Genomic DNA, 14,443 nt, shown 5'->3' with positions numbered 1-14,443 from the left:
ATAATGTGATGTGTTGAATAAAAATGCACTGATATTGTTAACTAGCGACATTAGGAGTTAAGAAATGCAATCAAAGAAATTCTATTGCTTTTGTCTTGGTGTGACAGTTAAAGGGGTTTTTGTAATAAAATTTTGTCCTTTAATACAGCAGTCAGATATACGAACTGTGCCCTTAATTTGACCTGCTCAAAGAAAACACTCTTCCTGGATGTATCAAACAAAACTCATGCACAGAAGACAGCACAAGCATTTACAGCTAATAAACTCATGTCAATATTATCCCGCCTGCTTTTTGAGCGCTGACAGGCGGGTCTTACACGGCTATGATTGGTTATTGTCCTCAACAGAAAGGGCTTTAGAAATACAAGCGCTGTTCACCCATGGCGGGAAGAATACGCGATTATCACGGGTAATAGACACAGTGGAGAAAACTTGGAACGCTCATGTCTGGATCCACAGCTTTAACAGCTAAGAAGAGAGGAAAAGTTACCTTACAAACTGGCCAGCGGGTCAAATGTCCAAAGTGAGAGAGCGAGAGATAGGCAGAGGTGAAGGTTTACAACATTTCTCCCTAATAGTAAACTAGCGGCTGGTATGCTGTGCCGCTTCGCCCTCGCGCCTCCGTCCTCCGCCATAGTATTGCGACATCGCTCATAGGAGATAAATGACGTCATCACGTAATAACCGGGTATGACCTATTACTGAACTGATATCAATCATTTTGACACCCCTAGTAACGAGTAACGAAGCAGCACATAAAAAATCTATCGGAGTAAAAGTATTAAACTCATGTAAAATATGTACTTAAGTAAAAGTGGAAGTAGGAGAAAAAATAATACTCCAGTAAAGTACAGATACTGCCTTTTAGTACTTAAGTACAGTAGTGAAGTAGTTCTACTTCGTTACTATACATCTCTGCTTCTGAGTTGCTTACACACAGCAAATTGCTGTTTAATGCCTCTAAACGAGCCAGAAAAATATGTCATGTTCAAAAACAGCTGGACAGAGCACAGCAAAAGTAAACAGGATGCAGATGTTTTTGTGTTTTTTTTTTTCAAAATACAGAACAATTTATTAAATAAACAATAAACTTACCAGTGTGTAAAAATAAGTATAAAGCCCAAAGACTTTGGATCTTGAAAAATGTTATACAAATATATACTCACCGGCCACTTTATTAGATACACCTGTCCGACTGCCTGTTAACGCAAATTTCTAATCAGCCAATCACATGGCAGCAACTCAATGCACTTAGGCATGTAGACATGGTAAAGACGATCTGCTGAAGTTTATACTGAGCCTCAGAATTGGGAGGAAAGGTGATTTAAGTGATTTTGATTGTGGCATGGATGTTGGTGCCAGACAGGCTGGTCTAAGTATTTCAGAAACTGCTGATCTACTGGGATTTTCATGCACAACCATCTCAAGTGTTTACAGAGAATTATCCGAAAAAGAGAAATTATCCAGTGAACGGCAGTTCTGTGAGTGCGTAAAGCACAAATCATCTCAGACTGGTTTCTTGAACATGACAATGACTTCACTTTACTCAAATGGCCTCCGCAGTCACCAGATCTCAATCCAAAAGAGTGCCTTTGGGATTTGGTGGAACGGGAGATTCACATCGTGGAAGTGTAGCCGACAAATCTGCAGCAACTGCTTTATGTTATCATGTCAATATTTAATTAAATGCAATTCAGTTCACTTTTATTTGTATAGCACTTTTACAATGTCGATTGTCAAAGCAGCTTCACATTAAAGGTCATAATAATTGGAACAGTGTAGTTCAGTTTTTTAGTGTTTAAGTTCAGTTAAGTGTGGTTTAATAATCACTGCTGATGGTCTAGACACTAGAGAGCAAATCCATTGATGCGCAGCTCTACAAATTCCAAACTATGCAAGCTAGTGGCGACAGTGAAGAGGAAAAAAAAAAAACCTCATCAAAATCACATATGAACCAAAATCTGAGGAATATTTCCAGTACCTTGTTGAATCTCTTCCACGAAGGATTAAAGCAGTTCTGAAAAAGGGGTCCAATCTGGTACTAGTGTACCTATTGAAGTGGCCGGTGAGTGTATCTACACACAGCCATTTTATTTTGTTTTTTAGATTACCATTACTGAGGATGCAAAATGCATTAACTGGATTAATCGCTCAGCAGATCATCTAATTAACTCAACTGAGAGGCTCTAATTCAAAGCCATTTTATCCATTAATCTGTGTTGTCCTGCCTCAGGTACAAAAGCCAATTCTGCATGTTTACCACACGCAGTTAAAACTTTAACCAACAACAACAGATATGAAGCTGCAATTCACATATTTAACAAGCAAACATAACTGTGCTGATGGAGGGCTTCAGCAGGTAATGGTGGGTGGTGTGTGTACGTGTTTGCAGGATGGGAGGAAGGGAAATGGCACCAAACTCATTCTTCAATTTAATTCAGCCACCGGTTGACTGACAGGCCTCCCGTTTGAAGTATGTCCTTGAGAAGGACGTGCGCGTAATATATAATACACGTGCGCGCACGCCCACATGCACACCCTGAGACATCCGCTGATCAATAAGATCTCTTCTTTGCAAGAAACAGGCGGAAATTGCATGCTAGGAGTTTCCCGTCTCATAGCACCGAGGATTAATATTAGAGCCATCTGACAGGAGAGGAAATAAAAAAAAAGTTGGCTTGTTAGTGGAGAACCTGTCTCATTCCTCCATGCCAGTCAAAGAGCCCACAGGATGTGCTATGAAAACCTGCCATTCCTCCACGCGCTGTGTGTGTGTGTGTGTGTTGTTTAGTAGGCTATTAGGAGTCAAGATGTTATCTTCTGAGGTAAAATATCAGTGCTTTTCTCTGCCTAATAAATCGTGTGAGGATACGCGAGTGTTTATGTGGGACTTTAATCAGGCTCTTTGTAGGACATGTCAGCCTGCGTGGCTTTTGATATGAGGTGTAATTGGTACAGGAGTCTGAAGGCTGTAAATGAAGTGTGTGATCTTGATGGAGGGCTGCTATCTGAAGAGGAAGGAGCAGACGGAGCGAATGTTTGATTCTGCACTATAAAGCTATCAAAAATTACAGATGACATTATATTATGACTCTACCTTTAACCTTTAGATGCAGTCACATTAGCAAAAAGAGGTCTATTGTTAATTGCATTTGGTTCTTCTCCACACAGCTCCAGGCAGGACTTGAACCAGACTGACAAGGATGCTAAAGATGGTGAGGCCAGGGGAGTGAGGTTTGCCTCTTAGCGTGCCTCCATTACACTCACTCCATAAACCTCATTACCGTTTGGGTCACAGCACCAATGTGACCCCTCCAGTTCTACTTACTCCATTCCAAGCAGGATTGAGCTGCCGTCTCTGACATGGGAGGCAGATGCTCTAACGAGGAAGATAAAGACCACAGGCTTTAGTGTCAGTTAATAACATGACACCTGGTGATAAAGGTTTAACCTTGCTAGCTGGACTCCATTACACTTTTCCACCTAACCCCCCACATATGGGTCACGGCACCAATGTTATCTCTCCAGCTCTACTTGCACCATTCTAGATAGAATTTGAACTGTATTCTTGGACTCTGGAGTTATGGACAATAACGAGAATGCTATAGACCCCAGTCTGTAAGGTTTCTTGAACAAGAACTGGCCTCTGCTACACTTTAATACACTTTAATTAAACAATTTGAACATAAGCAACATCTTTATGCAGAGATCTTTCACTATACCACAAACTTCAGATTTTGTCAAATTTAATTTGTCAAGCCAGAGTAAATACGATGACCCCTTTAATCTGAGCTCATTCCAATTAAATAAATTGGCCCTACCCTTTATAACAAACAAACAACAGTCCATTTCTCAATGTATTTTTAACTTATTGTGATGTGGTAAAGGTGAATAACCAAACTGTATTTTTATATTACCTTTATTTGATTTTTTTTTTTTTTTCATAAGTGTGATCCGGACCTCTTGGTCAGGTCACCCTTGTAAATAAGATCTTGATCTCAATAGCTTTATCTGGTTCAAAATAGAAACATATAGTTTGTAGCTTTTCACCAGGAAAATGGGCTTCACCTTAAGTTGCGGAATTGTAGAATTGATTGCAGGTTGGAAAAGCATTGAGAGGGGGTGAGAGTATCCAGAACGTTAGTAATGTTGAAATTGTATGCAAATATCCAGTTATTTTTATCTTATTGAATCATTCTGTTAACATATGGTATTACCACAGCATACGGCCCAAAGCAATTATAATCATATAGATATATCCACACACCCAGTCTACTCACAATGAAATTGTCCAAACTACAAATACATTTGCATACAAAACCGACTTAAACACATCCATTATTTGTAAACAGTATTTACATACCCTACATTTCCCCAAGCTCAGTCTGCCTTTTAAATGCTCAAGGCTGACATCATTATCTTTCTGCTCCACATTTACATAAAGTTGAGCATTTCTGAACGCTGTCAGCTTATTTCAGTGCTTTATGCAGTCCGCTCTCAATCCCACAGTTCACCTGAGAGCATGAAGCCAGGCTTCAAAAGGAATGAAAGAAAAACACATGCTCTGCTCCACTTAGTTCACAATAGTCTAAATGCTGTGCGTGGGTTCATTAATGTTTGTGTATTTTTTGCAGGTGAAGTTCTGCCGTTATATTTTTACATTTTAAACTATGAGTAAGGGCAAAAATAAAAACTGATGCAAATTAAGGTTTTATAACATAATAGGTTATGTTGCATGGACAAATTCACCATATATATATATATATATATATATATATATATATATATATATATATATATATATATATATATATATATATATATATATATATATCTTGACCATGTCTCGTTATTATATGTATATATTATTACGGTGTAATGTCTTGGCTATGTATTTAAAAAATGGCCATTCCTTTGTTTTCATTCTACTGCTTGCGCATGCGCTAGTGATGTATCTCTGTATCTCTCTCACCTTTTGGCACACTTTTGTTGTGCTAGTTACCTTTTCGAAAGGGTACCCAAAAAGTGGTAAGGTACGGTATAATTTACATTTTGGTACCTTTTGACAGTGGAAATGGCCATAAAAGTGACCACTCATTGGAAACAGGCCATAACTGTCAGTAAAAAATGAGCCAATAGGGACTTTTCTTTACCACTGTACCTCTGACAACAGGGTTATTTACATTTTTTTTTTGCAAACTTCAGGCAAAACTTTATTAATGTGACTGTATCTATAAGTTGTGCTCACATCTACCTTTTTATATGCTGGATTTATACTCTAATCTTTCAAATTATAAAAGTGTTATCAGATTTTTTTTCATATGAGCCAATTATTATTATTATTATTATTATTATTTATTTTTTTTTGCAATTGCCCAAAGATACTGTAGCTGCTTCGTTTGAAAACTATGCCTTAAACTACACTATTGACCATAGGGAACTGAACAGTTGCTGTGATTTTGCTACACTGTGACAGGACATTTTTATATGTAACAAACTTACCAGACAAAAACCCAGTCATTTCAAGAAGAATCCACAAATAGACTTATTGCATTGGTTTCAAAGGGGCTTCAGATACAATATGAACAATGCTAACCTTTATTGTTTTTTATTACGCTAACAAGACCACACTTTTCATCCTACGTTTCAGTCAGACACATTCCCGGTGTACAGGTGTGTGTGAATCTTGTGTTTATGGTGTCAACTCAGTGACTCCGCATCTCACTTCTTGCTAGCAGATGTGGAATCTTAATTAGAGTCAGGGGAGTTTTCCTGAACCAGGTGTGTGGCTCTTTGTACATGAAAGAATGAGGGAAACAAAAGGAAAAGATACAGACACATAGCAAGACTGTGTGTGTGAGTGGGTTCGGGTGTGAAACGAGGTGACAGGTGTATTAGTTAAAGCCCTGCTGGGGGCTGATCTCCAGGTGAACACAGACTGAAGCATGGTGCTTATGTTAAGTCACAGCCCTGGGCTCTTCCTCTGTAAATAGGCTCATATTTCACACTCCCATAGTCTGTTTGTCCATGGGTACTACTGCTGTAAATGCCTTACTATGACAGATTTAATCTCAAACACTCATAATGCCTGTTGGAAACACTGAGGGCAATCAGAGCTTGAATGTGTCGCAAGAACCAATGGAGGTTTCTGAAGCAAAACAGAATAATGGAAATACTCCAAAAGTGACTGACAACATATGATTCATCCGTTCATTCGTTAATTCGTTCATTCATTCATTCATTCATTCATTCATTCATTCATTCATTCATTCATTCATTCATTCATTCATTCATTTTCCTTCAGCTTAGTCTTTATTTCAAAGGTCGGCACAGCGAAATGAATTGGCAACTATTCCAGCATGTTTTAAGCTGCGGATGCCCTTTCAGCTGCAACCCAGTACAGGGAAACACCCACACACACTTTTTCACACACTCATAAACTACAGCCAATTCTGTTTACCCAATTCACCTATAGTGCATATCTTTGGACTGTTGGGGAAACCGGAGCACCTGAAACTCTCGACAACAGGGCGAAAACATGCAAACTTCACACAGAAATGCCAACTAGCCCTGCCGGGACTTGAACCAGTGACCTTCTTGCTGTGAGGTGACAGTGCTAACCACTGAGCCAACAAAGTTATCAATAAACCTGTAAACTTATGTAAATATGATTTAAAAAAAAAAAAACATGCCTTGATTTTGCTGCTATTTTGTAAAGGTTGCTTATTTTACAATAGATTCACATCCATCCAAGGTCAGCTTTGAGTTTCTAAAAATACACATTGCAGCATCACCTATTTTCTCACAGTGTCGGAAACGATCTATTATTTGTGCCTTGCTTAACACTTTGATGCACAACATGGTTCTGAAAGGGATCCTCTGAATGTGTTTTATTTTATATATATTTTTGCAAGTGTTTTACTTCATTGTTTACTATCATTGATTCATTATTCAGTATGTGTTTCTCAATAAACTTGTTTTGAAACATCACAATTAGACCCAAATGTCAAAAAAAAAAAAAAAAGGATTTGTGACTCTGGGCCTTAAAAATAGTGTTATGTTGCACACTGATAAAATGTATACACACACACACACACACACACACACACACACACACACACACACACACACACACACATTATATATATATATATATATATATATATATATATATATATATATATATATATATATATATATATATATTTTTTTTTTTTTTTTTTTTTTTTTGCATTAGTTCAAAGTCTCCTCACATTCCAATAGTAATGATTAAAGTAAATGATCTACATGTATTTTATGTATTTTTATGTTCTGGGTATAGCATAAGATCAGTTCAAAAGGCACAAGATCCAATCCAAAGTGTGACGTCACGGGAAGCGGCTTCCAGGTCTAAGAGCTCTTTCAAACTGTAGGAGACTTCTCAAATGGTAATAATTAATGGTTAAAAAGCGATGTAACACTTTCGAAAATCACAATCGCAAAATATTCATTCATTCATTTTCTCTTTGGCTTAGTCCATTTATTATCTGGGGATGCCGCAGCGGAATGAACTGCCAACTTATCCAGCACATTTTACACAGCGCTGTCCTTCCAACTGCAACCCATCACAGAGAAATGCCCATACACTCATTCACACACATACAATACGGACAATTTAGCTTATTCAATTCACCTATACCATATGTCTTTGGACTTGGGGGGAAACCGGAGCACCTGGAGAAAACCCACAGGAACACAGGGAGAGCATGCAAACTCCACACATAAATGCCAACTGACCCAGCTGAGGCTTGACCCAGCAACCTTCTTGCTGTGAGGTGACAGACACACTGCGTCGCCCATTGCATCAAATATAAATACACATATACATATATACCCATGCCTATTATCCAATAGCCAGAAAGAGATTATTTTTTATAACTTGTTAAAGTTTTGGTATTTGTGATGATGTAAGTCCAGAAACTGATGTGTACACCACCATTTAATAACATATTAACTTTAATGTGTGATAGGACTAAATTGATATACATAAACAAATATTTTCTCAATTCAACTGAGCAGCAGCTTGGACCTGGAAACAGTGTTCCACTATTACATTTCTGAATTGATTTGGAGTTACTTTTGCACACTGGAGGAAGGACAACACCATGGCCGAAGTAGTTTTCATTTAGATGAGTAAAAACTATTTTAGTCACGCAAAGCTGATGCAGATTTTGTTGTTTTATGAATGGGTTTTATCACAGGTGTCAAACTCAGTTCCAAAAGGGCCGCAGCTCTGCACAGTTTAGTTCCAACCCTAATTAAACACACCTGATCAAACTAATTGAGTCCTTCAGGCTTGTTTGAAACCTACAGGTAAGTGTGTTGGAGCAGGGTTGGAACTAAACTGTGCAGGGCTTCAGCCCTCCAGGAATTGAGTTTGACACCCCTGGGTTATATGAATGGAAGCAAAGTCTCTTTAAAGCAAGTCATTTTTATCCAAAATTTGCAGAAACTCACATCTGGTCTGAGCCCCTTTCCGGAGAATCGAGACAAGCAAATAGCATAAGCAAATAGAGCTATTCTGCCTAGCCTGCTTTACTGAGCTGAAGTTATATACTGTTTTATTTTCACATTGGTTCATTTTTGAACTATGACAACCTGTGACGCGCTCCCTACATTGTTAATCATGCTACTTTGAATATTCAGTCTGCAGTAGCATGCAAGTATGGCTCAGTAATAAGTGTAATTCCTTTAAGCCGTCGGTCAACCACAAAGCAAAGTTTTGATCGATTGCTACACAACTTCCTAATCTGCAATTGCCTCTTTGAATATCACACTAACTGTACAAAAAAAAAAAAAATACTAATACTACTAATACTTCCCTTCTTAGACTTTACAGACCTGAAACTTGCCTATAGCACTTATTCATTGTTGCTCTTAGTTGTGTAAATTGCTTCCTTGTCCTCATTTGTAAGTCGCTTTGGATAAAAGCGTCTGCTAAATGACTAAATGTAAAATGTAAATGTAAACTAAATATATGCTAGATATAATAGAACATTATTATATAACATATTTTATATAATAACAGATCACCTAATGCACCTTTATTAAACAATGTTTCAGGAGGATATGTTGTACATTTTCTACTTTAAATATATAAAAGCCTCATTTTTGATTAGATTAGATTTTCTTAATATTAAGATTTTTTAAGCCCTCAGTTCACAGATTTTCAAATAGTTGTATCTCGGCCAAATATGGTCCTTTCCTAACATACACTCTCAGAAATAAAGGTACAGGAGCGGTCACCTTTTCAAAAAGTACAAATTTGTGCCTGAAGGGTTCATAATAGTACCTCAAAGGTTCTTTTTAGATACATTTGAGTACTAATATGCCCCTTTGAGGTACCAATGTGGATTCTTTGGGTACAAATATGTATCTTTTGAAAAGATACTGCACCAGTGACAGCTCCGGTACCTTTATTTCTGAGAGTGCACCATACATCAAAGGAAAGCTTATTTATCTCCCAGGTGATGCATAAATTTAAATTTCAATAAATAGACTCTTTGTGGCCAAGGGTTACACATTAAGGGAATAAAAATAAGGTATTTTTATTAATGCATGGAATATTTAATTATAAAATAAATTTATTTTAGAAATTAACCAAAAACAAACCAATTAAGGCCACACCTATTATTAACTCAACATAGTAAGTAAATTAATTTGAGATAATAATTTAGATCACAGGTGTCAAACTCAGTTCCAAAAGGGCCGCAGCTCTGCACAGTTTAGTTCCAACCCTAGCTAAACACACCTGATCAAACTAAATAAGTCCTTCAGGCTTGTTTGAAACCTACAGGTAGGTGTGTTGGAGCAGGGTTGGAACTAAACTGTGCAGGGCTTCGGCCCTCCAGGAATTGAGTTTGACACCCCTGATTTAGACCCATTTAATGCATTACATCACATTTGTACATCACAGGATTCATTTATTTTAGATTAGTTGACTGATCTTTATTCCTATTAACTGATTTCTGGCTAATTTGGATCTTAAAAACAAATCTGTGACATCATGTGTGTTGTCATGTTTATTGCAATTACACAGCCATATCACCTACAGCCCAAGACTGATTACTCACTGAAGCTAAGCAGGGCTGAGCCTGGTCAGTACCTGGATGGGAGACCACATGGGAAACTGGGTTGCTGTTGGAAGTGGTGTTAGAGAGGCCAGCAGGGGGAGTCTTAATGCTCCAGTAAAAGTGAAGGGGACACTATACTGTCAGTGGGCGTCGTCTTTCGGATGAAACGTTAAACCGTGGTCCTGACTCTCTGTGGTCATTAAAAATCCCATGGCACTTCTCGTAAAGAGTAGGGGTGTAACCCTGATGTCCTGGCCAAAGTCCCTCAATCGGCCCGTGCGATCATGGCCTCCCAATCATCCCCATTTACCAAATTGGCTCTATCACTGTCTCTTCACTCCACCAATAGCTGGTGTGTTATGAGCGCACTGACGCTGTTGTCCTGTGGCTGCCGTCGCATCATCCAAGTGGATGGCCATACACTATAAATGCACTACATAAATACACATTACATTACATTACAAATAACTGGTGCTGGCAGGAGAGCATGACATCATACACTGTAAATAAGATCAGGAAAACAGCCAAGGGAGCAAAGTGACCAAAAAGTTCTATTAACAAATAAACAAAATGTGTATAATTTTGTAAAGGTTCCCAACTATTCTTATTATTTTTTCTAATATTTGTACAGGCTTACAAGTTATCACCATTTAAATCAGTGTTGAGCTTCCAACAACACTTAATTCACTAGGTTTTTATTTTAATTCTGGAAATGTTATTTATTTATTGAATTATTTTTTATTTTCTATATTTTAAAATCAAATGAATTACAAAACACTTGAACACCTAATTTATTTCACATTTTTTCTTTTTTATTCAAACAAACAAACAAACGAACAAAGACCACAATTAATGAATCAATGCTTATTATTTTGACAATTCAGTCTATCATCAGCCTTGTTTTTCTTACTAGAGTTCTCTGTTGCTAACATTTTCTTGTAGCATTCCACATTATAACACATTTCATAGCAGCATCTGCTTAATGAATAAATGTAAATGCAATCAAATATCCATTAACTAGTATTAGATCAGCTGGGTAATAGGCATAATGCAAGAAATTTAGCTTTATTTTTCTCAAGACTGTGCAATGTTTTTGCCTTTTAAGTCACAGTGAGAGTTTTTTTTTTTTTTTCCTTAACCGGGGGCTGGAGCAAAATGATAAGGGGCTAAGTAGATATATAAATCAAATAATAACAATAATTAAAATCCTCAATACACACACACACACACACACACACACACACACACACATACACACACACACACACACACACACACACACACACACACACACACACACACACACACACACACACACACACACACACACACACACACACACACACACACACACACACACACACACACACACACAAACCCTCGCAGAAAAAAAAAAAAAAGAAACAACAACAAAAATATCTAGCATGGCATAGCTATTTTATTCACAGGCTTTGTACCTTTAAGGTAGCATAAATGAGTACACTCCTTAGAGATTTTGCTTTTAAATTAATATTTCATATTGGATTATTTATTTATTTTTTTTTACAATGAATATACACTAGATTAGTCAGAGCCAAAGACAACTACTATTATTACAACAACTAGAGATAAATGAACAAAATTACAGAAGATCAGTCCAAAAATGCCTATGTATTAAAAATGTCATATGTAAAAATATTTACTAAAGAGGGGAAATTAAAATGATACAAACACAAATATATATATATATATATATATATATATATATATATATATATATATATATATATATATATTTTTTTTTTTTTTAATATATTTATGGTGGCTTGCATACTGTACATTAACTTCCGTCTTCTTTTTCTTCTTCTAAGGGTGCTTTCACACCTGTGAATCGATTCAGTTGTTCTGAAACAGAGATTACAATTGTTACATTGTTGCTCTTTGCTCTTGGAGCGGTTCGCTTTCACACTGCAAAGTTTCTAATCGGACCAAAAGAGCTAAAACAAGTCACGTGCGAGTAAACTCTCCTCACATTGGTCAGAGTGTCAGGGTTTAGTTTACAGCGTCCCGCTCAGCTGTCAGGAGAGGTGGTGGTTTGGTAGTGATTGACTGGGCGCGCGCGCGCGACGTGTCTGAGGAGAGACGCGGTGGGGAGGGGTGAGAAGGGTGCGCGACTTAGCGTATTTGAGGACCGGGAGGGAGACGCGAGATTACCGGGAGATCATCACTCGTTTGCGGGCATCTGGAGACTCGCAAAACTTCCCGTCCTACTCATAATTCTCTCCTTATATAGCCGTAAGCCTATTACATATCCATTAAACACTGTGATATAACCGCGCTCAGATCGGATCGCTTTCTCACTGCAATCGAACCGCTCCAGGGTTCGTTTCAATTGAGTCGAGACCACCTCATTCAAGCGACCTCGGAGCGATTACTTTGGCGCGGAACAGAGCGCGATTGCCCTGTTCACATATGCCAAACGAACCGTGCTAACTGGGCAAACCAGATACATTCCGAAACAAAAGTGTAGGTGTGAAAGCACCTTAAGACTAAATTCTATATGCATCTTCTTCTAGACGGTTCATACTACAATCAGAAAACTAACACCAAATTTCCAAACTGCTCTGACACGGGTTGCTATATTTTTTCCAACTGATCCCACTAACAGTTTTCCAAAATCTGACCTGGAAAATTCGGAAAAGTCCCATTAACTTAACATTGGACCAAAATTTATGACCTCATAACTTTGTGCCAGACAGTCATACAGACGTAATGTTGGGCTCATTTAACTCAGACTACCAATCTGTCCATAACTGATGACCCTTCAACTTACTAGTCACACCCCAGTAACCAGTTACGACACCAAAAACTGTCCCATGGACATAATAAAGGCATAACAATTTATACTGATATAGTACGCCATACTGGAAACATTCTAACAAATGTGCTAATTCATATTAAATTCATGATAACATACTGGAAATATGCCAGCAACATGGTAATTCATTCTAAAAAATGCTAGCATAATGCTAATTCATAATAGAGTCATGCTAATTTATGTTAGCAACTGTCTAGCAACCTCTCAAATACTTTAGCAACCCCCTAGCAACCAACTGGCAACACCTTAGTAACCGCCTAGCAACATCATAGCAACCACTAAGCAGCATCTTAGTAACCACCTAGCAACACCTTAGCAACCACCTAGCAGCGCCTTAGTAACAACCTACCAACACCTTAGCAACCTCCTAGTAACATGCTAGTAACCGCCTAGCAACCACTCGGAACCTAGCACCACCTTATCAACCAACTAGCAACACCTTAGCTACACCTTAGCAGCCGTCTAGCAACACTTTAGCAACCGCCTAGCAACCACTCAGAACACCCTAGAAACACCTTCGCAGCCATCTAGCAAAGTGTTAGCAACACCCTAGCAATGCCTTAGCAGTTGCCTAGTAACCACTCAGAACACCCTTCCAACCACCTAGCAACACCTTAGCAACCACATAGCAACATCTTAGCAACTGTCTAGCAACACCCCAGGAATGCCTTAGCAACCTCTTAGCAACCAATTAAAACACCTTAGCAATGACCAAGAATACCTTACCAACTGCCTAGCAACACCTAGGCAATGCCTTAGCAATCACCTAGCAGCCACTCAGCACATCCTAGCAACTGCCTAGGAACCACTCGGAACAGGCAACTGCCTAGCAACACCTTAGCAACCACCTAGAAATACCTTAACAACCATTCAAAACACTCTAGCAACCGCCTAGCAACCACTCAGAACACAGTGATAATAATCTTATTCAAAATGGGGTGTACTCATTAATGCTGTGCGTTTAAGTATTTGTAAGGAACAAATGTGGACCTGTTAGGCACAAAGATGTACCTACTAATAATAGACCACCCCAGAAACCGCTTTTGTAGCTGTTAAATCTTCCCATACTAGTTTCTTGAGCACAACTGTAAGTCCACTAAACTTAAATGGCCTCCACAATCACCAGAGCTCATATCAATAAAGCACCTTTGAGATTTGCTAGAATGGGAGATTTGCCTAATGTAAAGCCGATAAATCTGCAGCAGTTTATCACACTGAATATCTGCATACTACTCAGAATCAGTACTGCACGGTGAGTTATTCTTGGTGGTCTGATCCAATAGTTCAGCCCTCATGGAGCCATCAATAATGTTTAGAGTTGTACTTTGAATGAAGAAAGAGCCCCAGGACCACCAGTCAATAGCAAGACTGTAACAGCACTCTGTGGTCAGTTAGTCTCACCTGGGCACGTCTGTCATGCATCAATACTGATTTCACACAGAGCCCAAGGAACATACAGCAGAAATCACAGCTG

Source organism: Danio rerio, chromosome 20, assembly GCF_049306965.1.
Source record: "Danio rerio strain Tuebingen ecotype United States chromosome 20, GRCz12tu, whole genome shotgun sequence".
In the NCBI taxonomy this organism is placed as follows: domain Eukaryota; kingdom Metazoa; phylum Chordata; class Actinopteri; order Cypriniformes; family Danionidae; genus Danio; species Danio rerio.
Note: the sequence above shows the minus strand (reverse complement) of the source record.